Genomic DNA, 15,487 nt, shown 5'->3' with positions numbered 1-15,487 from the left:
AAAAAAAAAAAAAAAGAATGATGACTCAGAAGTGAGCAATATAGGTAGACAAGGCCAGAGGTTAACGAAAGAGGAACTCTATTTACTAGTGTTTATAGCTGCTTACCTCAGGATACAGTGAGATCCCAGTTGCCAAGGTACTAGAAGGACTAAGGACATCTCTCTAGACATCTGTAACAGGCAATAAAGTCAGTGGCTCTAGACCAATGACTCCTTGAAAACCCCGTTGTCTACTGGGATTCAGAGGTCCACTGCTATATCCTGCTACCCAAAGAGCATATTTACCTCTGCTTCCCTGGCCCTGTCAGAGGGGCTGTCTTCAAAATTCAGAAATCGATGAGGGTGTGACTCAGTTGGTAGAGCCATCAGTTAGCCTGCATAAGATGCTGAGTTTGAGCCTGAAGACACCATAAACTTGGCATTGTAATACACATTTATAACCCCACCACTTGGGAAGTGGAAGCACAGAGGATCTGGGGTTCAAGATTATCCTCAGCCACCATAGGACCACTATGGGAAACATGAAATCCTGGTCCCCCTCACAAAAAATTTAAAAAATTACTCCTCATTTTGCTACAGATGACTTGGGCAGGAATGGAATAGTAAGTTCATTTCCTGTTATTCTATCTCCATCACATGCATAGGTGTACATATGCATGCATGTGAGCGTGCATATACACATACACGAAAAACTATCCCATACATTCATTAAACATTGGGTCATAGGCACCTACAAGTTTTGTCACCTGCTTGTCATGATAGATTTCCCAAAGTCAATATATCATTCCCACCACAAGGTAAACCTCTAGTTCATTTGGCATTCTCGTTTTTTTTTTAATTACTTTATTTTTATTTATTTATTTTTCCAGAGCTGAGGACCGAACCCAGGACCTTGCGCTAGCGCTCTATCACGGAACTAAATCCCCAACCCCAATTTTTGGCATTCTCTTGATGCAACATATGCCTCTGAATACCCGCTGTAGCCTGCACGCCGCCAGCTTTGTGTACTTCATAGCTTACCCTATACGACAATTACGTCTACATCTAGCAAAGAAACGGACAGAAACAGTGCGCTGCTCCCCACCCCACACCACATGCCTGTGGCACGTTAGGAACTCTGCGGGGGGTCATACGTACTATCCCGAGAGCACCCTTGGCCTCTTATAGGGTGCTCTGACCATCTGACTGGCAGAAAGATCAAGTTCCAGAGCTCTTAATTGGGCAGAAGGCAAACTTCAAATGGGAGAGCTATTTCTATGGGAAATCCCAGCTGGCTACACAGCTGGAAATCAACACCAGTTCCCTCTGACTCCAGAGTCTACGCTTTTCCCCATTGCAATAGACTGCTCCAAACATTCTTAACGTCCAAACCCAAAGCTAAGTTCGGATTCTTCAACTTATAAGTAGAAAAGGCCACTTTTTATTTTCAGAGTTGCGATTAGGAAATCATGGCAGAGGGGAAGAAATGTAAGCAGAGAATGAGATTCCACCGCCAGGCTGGGTGGTTATTTATTACAGGTGCTGATTTTCTTTTTGCTTTCCATTATTTACTTGTTCAGGGGAGCTACAAACAGGAAGGCAGACCTGGCGATTCAGCAGTTATTTAAATAGAACAATGTGGGGATTGTACACTCGGTTCACTGTAATTGGAAACCATTCCTACCATGCCTAATATTTCAAAAGCAATGCAACCCAATTCCCTGACCCATGAATCAGGGTTTTCCCCTCCACCAGCATGAAAGATTGGGGACAGAAAGGACCGAAAGGAAGCATTCTTGCAGGCACAGATTTTGCAGAAGAGAGCTGACAAAGAATAACCACCGTCACTTTGTTTTTAATTGAATATTAGAATAACTTGGATGTGTAACATTCTCTTTTCTCGTGCTGTGAGTATTTGCTAGCAAATCTGTGCTCTGAAATCTGAGCCACGGGCCTCTCTGGGTCATTATAATGACTCCTGTAATTTGGTGTCTTGAAATAAATTCTCTTCCACTGTAATTATTTACAGCTATACAAGATGCAATGATGAATAAGTCCTTTTTTCTTTTCTCTCCTTCAAATTCATATTAGTTGACCTCTCATAAAAGTGTATTATTTTCAATTCTAGTAGCTTGGATACAGTCTTATCTTTGGGGAAGCCAAAACCATGAGCTTTAAACCCCATTTCCATATGGAACTAGATAGAGTTTCTTCTCCCAGCCTCTGTTACAGCATCTGAAAACTGGCCCTACACAAATACTTCACTTGAGTACTGAGAGATCAAATGAGGTTGTGCTCACAAAGAAGTCACTCTAGTGTGTCTGATGCCTGCGAGGTGCTCAGGGACACACCTCTGCTGGTCTTTACTCTCTGATTAAAAGCACAGTAAGAATTTTGTGGTATAATGTTAGTGTCCACAGCCAAATATAAATGCAAACCTCCTCCCATGACTTACTTGTTCCTTTGGACTAGAGCGAGTTCATACTCTCCACACCACCCCACCTCCACCCCAATTCTCAGACATGTTTTCATACACAGTTATATTCTAGATTATTCTCATGTACAATCTTGCTGAATCCCATCTTAACACCACACTGGGAGTTTGTCAGCATCATGCCTTCACTTTAGAGATGAAGAAACAAGGAAGGCTTCCAAAGACAAACCAGTGGTGAAAAGCCTCACCCCAGCATTACCTGGCTCTACAGTTGAGTCTCATCGACTTAACAGAAATCTTCCCTCCAGCACAGGAGGCAACTTTGCGCCCAGAGGATACGCAATAGCCAACATGTTTTATGTCGTCCTAAAGAAGAGATGAGCCCAGTGTCATTGGCCTCTAGTAAGTGGCCAGGGACACCCCTAAACACGTTACAAAGCATAGGCGAGGCTTTCACAACAAAGGGTTATCAAAATATGCCTACTTCTAATAGAAGTGAATATATAACACTATTTCTGAATTCAGACCTTCATCCTTTATTGATGCACAGATGCCAAAAGTTCGGATTTTTCCTATTCCTGGGCAAGGCAGAAATTTCCTCACAGTGTGCTACATTTTCATACTGTCAGATTCACTTGCTTCCCTAGAACAATATCGATTGTTTTTTGGTTTCCATGGCAAAGCGTCTATCTGTTATTTGCTTAGATTATTTTTTACTTGTTCATACTGTTTTGAAATTTTTTTTTCAAAAATGAAATCTCCAAGGTCAACTTCTTCTTCTCTTATTTTTTTCCCTACAAAACAAAGATAGAGCCTACCATTTAACTTAAACTCCCAATATCTGTACAACGTACACTCACCCTAAGATATGATTTTGAACAGGGTGACTTGTGAGATGTAAGTATTAGATGTGCGAAAGTTTTAGAAGTTTGGTTTAGTGCTCACCTCTACAGGAGAGAAAGGGGAGTGGAGATCCAGGTAAACCTGCCTCTTTCTAGAGTTACATAGTGAATTGGCATAGTTCTAGTCCTGGAGCAGAAAAACATTTATCTCCTGCCTGGTACTTTCTCTGTCATGAACTTGGGATCCCTTGCTTTAAAGTCATATGCATGCTACTTCGTGAAGAAGTGTAGGCAGATATACATGTGCATGCTGTGGAACAATCTTTCTGTACGCTGTGTGAATATATGTTGTTATTGTTGGTTTAATAAACAAGCTGACTGTCCAGTAGCTGAACAGGATAAAATTAGGTAGGAAAGTCAAACTAAGAATGATGAGATGAGGAAGGGTGGAGTCAGAGGAGACTCCAGTCAGGCGCCAAGGAAGCAGTGCATGTAGAAAATGAGATAACAAGCCATGAGCCTCGTGGCAAAGCATAGATAGGAAATATGGGTTAATTTAAATGTAAACGTTAGCTAGTAACAAGCTGGAGCTATTGGCCGAGCATTTATAATTTATATTAAGCCTTTGAGTGATTGAGAGTGACTGCAGGACAAGAAAACTCCACCTACATGTGCACATGCATACACAGATATTCTGAATTGAACTTTCCCTCTGTATGTTTGTTGAAGGCTCAGGTAGTAATCATTGCCAATACATTAAATGAAAAACCATAGTCAAGGCTTCACTGTTCTGTGCTCTAGGATGGGTTGCTGGAATGGTAGCTTTGAACTATTGAGAGTCCGAAATGAGAATAAAGATGCAAAGATCAATTGTTCTCCAGACATCTAAAGCTCTCAATTGGGGTCCTGGCATTTTTACACGCAGCATAGGATGCAGGGTGATGCTGGGTTGCTTTCTGCCTCTCATGTTTCATGTGTCCTTTGCTGTCTCCATGGTTACTTCAGTGAAACAAGAGACTCAAAGAGACTTGAGTAGCCTCCCATTCCCCTGTCTTGCTATAGATTACCAGTAGGTTCAGTTGTCTCTGTAGGTTTAGACCAACAGCTGTGGAGCCTGCATGGGACTAGACTAGGCCCTCTGCATAAGTAAGACAGTTGTAGAGCTTTGTCTATTTGAGGGGCCCTTGGCAGTGGAATCAGGATCTATCCCTGGCCTTTTGGAGCTAATTGCCTGTGGTGGAACATCTTGTACAGCCTTAAGGCAGGGCGAGAGGTTTGGACATTCCTCAACTGAATGTACCAGGCTTTGCTGGCTCCCCATGGGAGGCCTTACCTTGTCAGAGGAAGGGATGGGGTGGGTCAGAGCAGGAGGACAGACTGGGGGGGGGAACAGGAGGAGGGATGGGAGGGAGATCTGTGGTTGGTATGTAAAATTAATAAAAAAATTTCTTAATAAAGAAAAAAAACAACCCCCCCCCAAAAAAAGGAAAAAGAAGATGTCCAATAGGATACATGTGTTGCTCTTGCCTCCTCAGGATGTGTATCCTCTTGAGACATCATGTGTCAGATCTTCCCAAAAGGCTGCTTGACATGGAATGAGTCCCTCAGTCTTTTCCCTGTAGCTCCAGGGTTGGCCTCCTGTGCCTTCTCCCACAGTCACTAATATCCAATAGCAGCCTGGAAAGGACAGATGAGACGTGATTGTTCATGACTTTCCACAACAAAACTCAGACCTTAGTTATGCCAAAATGATGATAAAGATAATCTAAGTCAGCCAGGAGAAGGACTTTAAAGTTTTTAAGAAGCAGTTTCTCTTAGACTCAGAGACCTGAGCCAAACTGAGAGTCCCTGCCCATGACTCACAGCCTTCTCATATGGAACCATCTCCCTACACAGCACACTTTATGGGCATCTCCACACCATGAGTGTGGGTCCAGTTATTTCACCCTGTAGGTTACATAATCTTTCTCTCTCTACTTCTATCAACCATACCATCTCTTGCTCCAGGATGACCAATGGTGAAATGATCTGCTTCTTTGGAGCCCCCAAAACACAAAGCTGTCATCCAACCACAGCCCTCAACTCAAACAAACAAACAAAAAAAAATTCACCCATCTAAGATTTGTTTTCTGATGTTTTGGTTCTTTGGTCCCATCGGCATGCTGTGTCGGCAAATCTCTTCAAATCCCCAGTAGTTGCATTGCCTGCAGCCAGGCAGCGTAGGGGTCACAGCTCCACCATGCTCTAGGAGGGACAGGCTACCAATATCCAGTTCTCATTTCACAGCTGAGGAAAATGAAACATACAAGCAACATGGTCATAGTTCACAGCAAAGCAACATCAAAGCCAGGACTAGAATACAGGTTGCTCAAACTCCGGTCAAAATATTCTCATTCTTTTATTTTGCTTCTGAAACTACGATAATGAGGAATTTAAATTTCATATGACTATGAAGACACATACAAGTAGTCAGCATCTGAACAGATATGAACACCTCAGGGGGCACTGAACATATGGAAACTGAATCTAGGTCACGGCGTTCCTGGGGGACTCATCGTTTCTTGTTCTCAATCCAATAACCAAAAAACAACAAGGTAGATGTCGATGGCAGGACCTCGATACACACTGTAATTGATTTAGAAGATGTATTTAGAAATTGTTAATAATACATGTAAGATGCTGAATATTACTTTTCCCATTATAAATATTTAAGAGCATATAATGTTAATAGCACAAGCTATTCCATAGCGGTCTCCTCCCGGTGTGCATTGCGTGCGTTCCTCTCCAGGTTTGTGAGCCCAAGGAGCAATGCCATTTCCTGCCTGTGGAAGGATCCTAAGAGTGACATTTGGAAATGGAAAGTTAAAGTGGGTAATGAAAGTCCCCAGTGTTACATAGCTTTAGTTCAAAATGAGTTCTGTCATCTCTTGTCACAAGAAGGTATTAGACTCGGATTATGTCACAAAAAAAAAAAAAAAAAAAGATTTTCCCACGTGACCTCCAGGGTCTCTCTCCATGGAGACTTGGAAATATCTTTCTTTGATTCTTTGATTCTCATGAAATTAGGGAATCTTTGAATCTTTTTAACTGACATTCAGTGGAAGGTTCAAAAAACAAAATGAAAGAGCTATCAGTTAGCTACGAGAGTGCTAATTGGAATTTATTATCACACTTGATGGAGTGTTCTGGTCAACAGATTGTAGTAAACACTACTCCATCCTGGTGGGCACTGTCCCTGATGCTGTTTAGATAGACTTTGGGCAGGGACAGTCACCAATCAAAAGGCAGGTGCACAGAAACTTATAGGTAGCATCGATTTCCCTGTGAGTAAGCCTTTCATTATTGATGAACACAGCGAGACACAGAGGAGTGCAAGGAACCAACTGCGCATGTCAGACAAACCACATGGCATTGGAGGACCACCACTTACCCGATGAATTACTTAGGCTCCTCACAAATAATATTAGTTATTTCTTTCAATGCTGTGAGGAAACGCCCCACAAAGGAAACCAAAAAATGGAACAGTCTATTTGGATCACATTTTGATGGGATAAAGTTGACAGTCCTTCCACAAACCAGTTCTGAGTCTCTAAAACCAGGTGCTCACATGGACCATAGCTGCAGTCCTACTCTTTACTGCCAATTGTTTTATTTAAGTTACCCTTTTCTCTGCTGTGGCAAAAATACCTGACAAAAGCAACTAGTGAAAGGAAGCATTAGATCTGTAGAGATGACTCCGTGGCTAAGATTCTTGCACTTGCAGAGGACTGGAGTTTGTGTTCTGAGCACGCACCTCAAGCAGTTCACAACCACCTGCTACTCCAGCTCCAGGGAAGCCCATAGCCTCTTCTGGTCTCCACACACGTGCCCACATATGCACACACACAAAATCAGTCTATCCATCCATCCATCCATCTTTCCATCCATCCATCCATCCATCCATCTTTCCATCCATCCATCAATCAATCCATAAATAGTCAAGATAGATAGATGGTAGAGAGATAGATGATAAGTAGATAACTAGATCAATAGATATAGATAGATGATAGTTACATAGATAGTGATAGATAGACAGATGGATGTCAATAGATATAGGTAGAAAATAGGTAGTTAGATAAGTAGATGTGATATAGACTGATAGAGATATATAGATTAGATAGATGATAGACTGACATAGATAGATAGATATATACATACATTCATACATACATGATAAATGATAGACAGATAGTCCCCAAATAAAAGCTCTATCAAGTAGCAGAGCATTGCTGTGGATATCACTCTATATAAATAAAGCACTGATTGGCCAGTGACCAGGCAGGAAGTATAGGCGGGACAAGGAGAGAGGAGAATTGAGGAAGGAGGAAGGAAAGAGGGACAGCCTGGAGCCGCCACCAGGACAAGGAAGATGTAAAGTACTGGTAAGCCACGAGCCACGTGGCAAAGTAAAGATTAATAGAAATGGACTGAATATAAGAGTGAGAGCAAGACAATGATAGGCCTGAGCTAATGGCCAAGCAGTTTAAATAATGTAAGAGTCTGTGTGTTTGTTTTATAAGTGGGCTCCGGGACTGGCAGGACTTGGCGGCGGGAGCTGGAGAGAAATTCTCAGCAACAGAGCATCTTATGTCATTTATATCTTTCAACGTTTCTCAGGCTGCCTCCTACTCATCCCACTTCTCAACGTCTCCTGCATTCCTGTCCTAGCTCATAAAGGACATGTGTCACCAAGCCTTCTTGCCTCTTAGAGACTTCCTGGTTCCTGCAGGTTTCTTAGCATGGATCTTTTTCCTAGTGTTCTCACATTTTCTCCTCAGAGAGAAGGTATGGTTGCCATGAGAATGCATCTCACAGGCCTCTAGCCACAGGGAGCATTATCGATCTGGAGCCCCAGGCACTGAGCCTTAAAAATCTATCACAGTGTGTATACTGAGGCCAGGATTCCCCAGGAGGGCTGCTCTGCACCAACCACAGCCTGGGCCAGGGGCAGACCATATAAGGTGTGTCAGAAAAATTCATTAATGAGTGCAAATAACATTGATTAGTTATTTTTAAATAAAAACGAATACAAAGCATCCACCATGAACAAAGTTGTTGCTGGAGTTCCTGATCTTCAAGCTGCTCTCCTTTCAATGACAGAGCACAGCAGGGTTGTTGGGTAAACTCTTCCTGCAGGAATGCAGGGTGTATCTGTTCAGTTGACTCTTATTCTGGTCCCATCAGATTTGCTGAACCTTCTCTAGTCAACAGAACAGCACAGAACATTCTCATTCTACCTGTTATCCACTTTGTTCCACTTCAAGCTTGTTTAGTGTACAGACTGTTCTCTTTACCTGCCCTGAACCCACCCACTTCTACTAAGGAATTAATTTTTCTAAGTAGGTCATATAATCCAGGCTTGGGAGTATGCTTCCTAGAGAACTCAGACTAATATAGAACTTGTTTCCTATCCAGGCAGAGTCTGGCAACTTGATGGTCCCAAGGGGTCAGTATTCTCTCTCTTCCCTTCTCCATACAGGTGTAGATATTTCTAGGTCAGGGAACAATCTCTTGGGTGTGTGGGGGGCTGGTAGGGCGGTCCAGATGAACAAATGTATACAGACACCAGTTGAAATGGCTGTATTTTGGATGCTAGAGAGATGGCTCAGTGGTTAAGAGACCTTACTGCTGTGAGAGAAGGTCTGAGTTTGGTTCTCAGCACCCATGGTGTAGCTAACAACCATCTACAACTCCATTTACAGAGTATCTGACACCCTCTTCTGGCCTCCATGGGCATCAGGAATGGATGTAGCACACATACATATATGAAACCAAATCACCCATACACATAAAATAAAGATATTTAAAAATACTTGTTTTTCTAAGAGATTTAATTTCTTTTCAAGCAGAGTTTTGTTGTTGTTGTTGTTTTGTTTTGTTTGCAGATGAATGGAGCTGGGACTGTATGCTAGGAATATCTAGATTAGCTACTTACTGACCACTAACATGAAGATGTTACCTTTGACCACTAGTACTACGAAGAGGCAACTTCAAATGGAATCTTTTGTTTTAAACTATTTGCAATGTTAATGGTGATCTTCTGAAGCTTCCTGAATATGTACTGTTCAAACCAGGATCTTAGAGGCAATTGGCTTCTTACTTAGTGTTAAGTTGGTTCTGAATATAACACCTGTACATCATCATGGATTTCAGAGATCGGACTGTGGGTTCATACAAAAAGTACAGAAAAGCATATCCGTGAAGTATGTATGGCTCACTGTCCATACCTTCTTCTCTCTCTGTGCCTCAGAAGAAGGCACATCCTTTCCTGTGCGTGGGAGTGTTCCTTGTCCTAATGAGCATTAATGAAGATAAGAATTAATACACATGGCTGAGAGGATGGTTCATCTGGTAAAGTGCTTACTGTGGACGCATGAGAACCTGGGTTTAATTACTCAGAAACCATATAAAATGCCAGACAGAGTAGTGCATGTCCATAATCCCAGCTCTGGGCAAAGAGTAGAAAAGAGGGCTTGCTGATTAGCTAGGCTAACCAAATCAGTGAATTCCAAGTTCACGAAGTAACTCAGTATCAAATGAACAAACAAACAAAAAAGCAAAGTAGAAAATGATAGAGGACCTCTATGTCGACCTTTGACCTGTACTAATAATAATCACAGAGTCGGGGCGGTCGGTGTTGGCACACACCTTTAATCCCAGCACTCACGAGGCAGAGCCAGGTGAATATTTGTGAGTTAGAGGGCAGCCTGGTATACAGAGCAAGATCCAGGACAGGCACCAAAACTACGCAGAGAAACTCTGTCTCGAAAACCAAAAATCATCATCATCATCATCATCATCATCATCATCACAGAATCAGAAAGCAAAAGAGACTTAGCATATGGAAGTTTTATCTGAAGAAAAGTTCAAAGTTCTGCAAACTTCTATAAACATTCTTCAATGTTTCCCTGGGACCATGAGGAAATGGTCATTACGCTAAGGCCTGGAAGGAAGCCAGTCCAGAAATCCAGAGCCCAGAGGCAGAGGAAGCTGCAGCCCAGTTACACAAATTACAAATTCAGACTTTCCTCTAGACTTCCAGATATCTGAAACAATCAATTTATTTAATCCAAATTAAGTTGGTTTTGGCTTTGCTTTCACCCAAGACCATGCTAAATATTATAGAGAGCCGTACTGTATAAGAAATAAAATGCTCTTGAGCTATGATACAAAAAAAAAAAAATGGAAGTAAACTTTTAAAATTTCTAGCATCCAGAAATCAGACTTAATCACAGATTCAAGGAGTAATATTGATTCATAAAGGAAGAAAAAATGACTTACTTAGATCATTCCTTCAAAGCAATTAAACAAACAAACAAAAAAAATGAAGAGTGACATCCTGATCCAGCAGGCAGGCAAGAGGTACTTTCTTGGATGAAGGAGTGGAGCAGGTACAAGGGTAGGCCAAGTATATATGGGCCTGGGGGATGATGGTGAGAGGTGTTTGTGTTAGTGACAGGACAAAAGACATTTTAGCCCATGCCTTGTCAGCATAGATGAATCAAAGGAAGTGATGTGGCCTGGGAAAGGCTCTTCATGTTGGATGGATAAATTAATTACCTTTCGCCATCTCTGAATTCCAAGCAAACTGAGAAACTGAGATGAGCACAAGTCAAGAATATTACAACATTAGTGTTATGGTTAGATGCTGGGGATCAGAGAACGTATTTCCTATATTCATCCTCCATGCCCTAACTAGTTGAACTCACCTGCTGAATCACAGGAAATGCACCTAAATTTAGGTATCCCTCTCCTTGTCCTGCCTTCCTTTCTTGATGAAACAGAACCCTGTAAGGTTTGCAACACATAAGAAAAATAAGAAGGAATATTCATTGTAATCAAGGCAATTCCTCAACAAAGAGCTGAATTTAATCCCCAAGAAACATGTTATTTGTCATCTCAACTTTGTCTAAATGAAGAAGTTGAGCCAATAAATGTGAGTCTCCAAGCATTCCACTAGTGAGTCAATCATTCTTCTTCCACACAAGGACAGATAGAGGGATGTCTAGGGGGATGTGACTGCTATTCTAACCACTCTGTTATGGTTAGCATTCCCTCATGGGCACAAGAGTATGGTGCAATACTATCCTCCTCAATGGGGACAAGAACTTGAGCATGCTGGAATGATTAATCCCAGAGGAAGCCCACATCTGACATACTGACATATGTATTATAAAGCTCTAAAGGGGCCCATTTTGTGCACAATTAAGAAAGCAACCTTTTACTGGCAGGAGAACTATGACATCCTTGACAGAAAGATGGCCTGATTGAAGCCAACACAAAGTGAAAAAAAAAAATAATGTAGATCATGTCAAGTGTCACTAGTTAACACCTCCTACTCTACATGCCCATCATACATATGGGATTCCTATCAAGACACAGGCCTCTAAAGAAATTTCTACCATCCCAATGCTATAATTAGAAAAGATTAGATATTCTTAAAATGAATGTATGATTTATACTAAATTATATACTTGACCAAAGAAGGGCTGGATCCAGGTTGATGACCTCTCTCTCAGGAAGATAGAAGTAAATTACAGTTGTCTGAGACTGGATGCTTTAGTAAACATGAAACTCGTTCATATTACATGGCTCACATTAGCAGTACCCTCAAGTAGACTTTAGTAAAATAGAGTAGGAAAAGGGTATTGGGCCCCCAAAGAAGGAGGATTCTCTATGTGAAGTTGTTGTGTGTGCAGACAACTCAACTTTAAAAACAGACTAAATCCAGAAGTCAGACTAAGTTCAGAAGTGGAAGCTGCAGAGGTCTTACCAGACCTGGAGGTCATACGTTTTACTGTTTTCAGAAATTGTGAGTGCCCAGGATCTGCTAAGCATGATTAAAATTAAAGCAGATAGAGAACAAGGTGGAACCTGCCTGTGTAGAGGGAGGCAGTTGCTGTGGCAAGGATGATAAATAGACTGCTGAGAAGAATACAAAGAGAAAGACTTGTCAGAGTCAATTTGGTTCAAATTGCCACTTAAAACACATTCATGTGCTCTTCATTGGAGAATGGAGCATGTGGAGATCACTAGAAATGAGTACTCATTGCAAACTATTAACGGTGTAATGGTTTAACACAATATCACAGGCACAGGGAGAGAGATAGGATTAGGGTTAGATTTCGGGTCAAGTCTGCTGTTCTTATTGAGTTTGTGTACTGGGGTAGAGCTAAGCTTTGGCTTTTGCTTAGGATTAGATTAGGTATAAGGCTAGATTTAAGCTTTCACATACCCCAACTGGTAGGGAAAGGAGAAAAAAAAAGAGAGAGAGAGACAAGGAGGGAGGCAGGGAGGGAGGGAGGGAGGAGGGAGGGAGGGAGGGAGGGAGGGAAGGAAGGAAGGAAGGAAGGAAGGAAGGAAGGAAGGAAGGAAGGAAGGAAGGAAGGAAGGAAGGAAGGAAGGAAGGAAGGAAGGAAGGAAGGGATAGGAAAGAAAAGTCTTGATTGCCCAGAGTTTCTAAACGAAATTCCAAATGCTGTAGAATGTCCAGAGTATTTTCATGCTCAACTGTTCTCTCAGAGTAAACATGCTCCACCCAGTATGTCAGTTTTACCCCCAAATTATAAATGGAATGCCACAACCTCAGTTGGAAGCTATCTTAGTTATGTCTTTCTATTTATGTGATAAGACATCATGACCAAAGCAATTGATAGAAGAGATTTCATTGATGCCAACAATTTCAGAGGATGAGTCCATGATCATCATCATCATGGCGGGGAATGTGGCAGCAGGCAAGTCCTAGAGCAAAAGTTGAGAACTTACACTAATCTACAAATAGGAGGCAGATGGGAGAGAGAGAGAGAGAGAGAGAGAGAGAGAGAAGAGAGAGAGAGAGAGAGAGAGAGAGAGGAGAGAGAGAGAGAGAGAGAGAGAGAGAGAGAGAGAGAGAGAGAGAGAGAGAGAGAGAGAACACTGGGAGTCTACTGAAAACTCAATGCCCACCCCTACTGCCAAGTTCCTCCAACAAGAACACATCTCCTAATCTTTCTCAAAAAGTTCCACTAACTGGGTACCAAGTATTCAGACATATGACCATATGGAGGCCATTTCCATTCACAGGGGCCATTTACTTGTTGTACTAAATTTCAATGGAAGATGGTTTATAGGCTTTTGACAGAGACAGATAGAAATAAAACTTGAAGTTTTGTTGCAAGGTCTCTGTGTTTCTTCCTCTAGACTGCCAGCTCTTCACTGTGGCCTCTCACTGGCAAATATGTAGATTTTTTCATTATTGCAAATGCAATCTTAGAAACATAATCTTACATAAAATCCTTATGTAGGAACTGAATGGTTTATTTATTTTTTCTAATATTCTCTCTAAATTATGATACTATGTTACTGTGGTGATAATCTTATCTGCCCTTAGCCCTTGTAAAATGTCAAGGATCAGCAGGTGGGTTGATTTAATTCAAGTTGGGCAGTACCAGAGTAATTGGATTCACCAATGAAGGAAAGGCAATCCAAAGCTGACCATTGAAAATAACTGTTATTTCAAATTCCCAAAGTGACTAACTAAGACTTATTTTAGATGGTCTGCTATCTCCCGGGCAATAAGTATATACTTTGTAAATAGTCCTTCCTTCTTACTATGTAGTAACCTATGCAATAAATATAATTCTCCTTCCACAGGCGATAAAGCTGAGGCTCAGACATCAAAGTCCAGAGCTATTTGTATCCCTAATTCTATTCTCAGTGCCATGTTCTGCTTAATTTAGGAGAGAAACCACCTTGGGATGTTTAGGTGGAGTTGGGTGCCTACAGAAGGCAGCGTCAGACATTCTATGACAAACACATGGAGTTTGTCCTCATATCCTGTGAGCATGTAGATAGCATGCTAAGGGGCAGAGCCTGGAAGCAACGGTGACTCTTTGGGGCTGATGTCTGAGCCTACAAACACCATCAGTGGCCATGAGAATCCAATCTTTGCCTGTCTTAGTTTCTTCTCCCAGTGGTAAAATAAAATACTTAAAAAGAGGAAGGGTTTATTCAAGAGTTCAGATGAGAAAGTCAAAGTGGCAAGAGCTTGAAGTGGCTGCTCAGATCACATCTATAGTGAGGAAACATTGAGGGATGAAAGGATGCATGCCACTCAGTTCCCTGTGTTTATACCATTCAAGATCCCAGCTAGCAGGTGGGTCTTCCCTCCCCAGTTAATGTAATCACAACCACCCTCCACAGGCATGCCTAGATGTCCCTTTTCCTCTTGATTCCAGATTCTATCATGCTGCCAATCAACATTGACCACCACACCACCCTTCCCTTCACCTTCCTTAGCCATCCCTAAGTCTGTAGGGAAATAAATTTGAGGAATTAATTCATTCATTCAACCACAATTTTTTTAAGTATTTATGTTTAGTATCTTCATTTACTTTGTGACTTTTGGCATCTTGCAATTAAAGAATGCCTCCAAGTATGCTCAAATACTAACTGGCAAGTCTAAGAACCTAAACATAGTCAGTGGATGCCTCCATACCAGAGGTAAAGACAGAGCTGGATCTGGCATTTAGCCGCTTAAGTTACTCTAGAAATAACCTTCTATGAGCATTCTCCTGCTGCGTTGTATTTTTTACTGACTTAACAATGGTGTCTCCACTTTCTTAGAACCAACAGATATCTGGCTAATCTGGCTTCTGGTCTCAAAGGGGATGCCTGCAGTACCACCCAGGTGATGTACTTTCGTAAGCCTCCATTCTAACTGCACTGGGACAACCAGATAACCAAGAATGGAATGCAAGGTATCACACTGGCATCTCAGCAAAGTTATGACACAGGCAGAGAGACAACACTACAAGCCAGGTCTTGTATTTTTATGCATTCAATAAACATCGCTGCACATCATGTATGTGCCAACCACTCCTGTAGCTGACAGAATTACAGGGAATACATAAAGACAACAAAACATGTCTTCATGGAAAGTACCTTCTAGTGAGAAAGCTAAATAATGTATCATCAAATAAGTGGTATATTCATTGAATATATTTACATAGACAGATGATGGAGATATTGATGATAGAAATAATATTTAGAGAGTGGCAGAAATTTGGAGAATAAAATGAAGGGAGCTTAGAAGTATTGGGCAATGCTTCTGATGTGATGTGGCTTTTCTGGTGTCAGCCTCTCCTCCGTGAGTAATGAAAGGCATGCAGTAGGCTGCTTTCCCCGCTGGCATGCTTTGCAATGACAATGAGCC

The sequence above is a fragment of the Peromyscus leucopus genome, chromosome 22 (assembly GCF_004664715.2).
Source record: "Peromyscus leucopus breed LL Stock chromosome 22, UCI_PerLeu_2.1, whole genome shotgun sequence".
Classification (NCBI taxonomy): domain Eukaryota; kingdom Metazoa; phylum Chordata; class Mammalia; order Rodentia; family Cricetidae; genus Peromyscus; species Peromyscus leucopus.
This window is presented reverse-complemented; position numbering follows the sequence as displayed.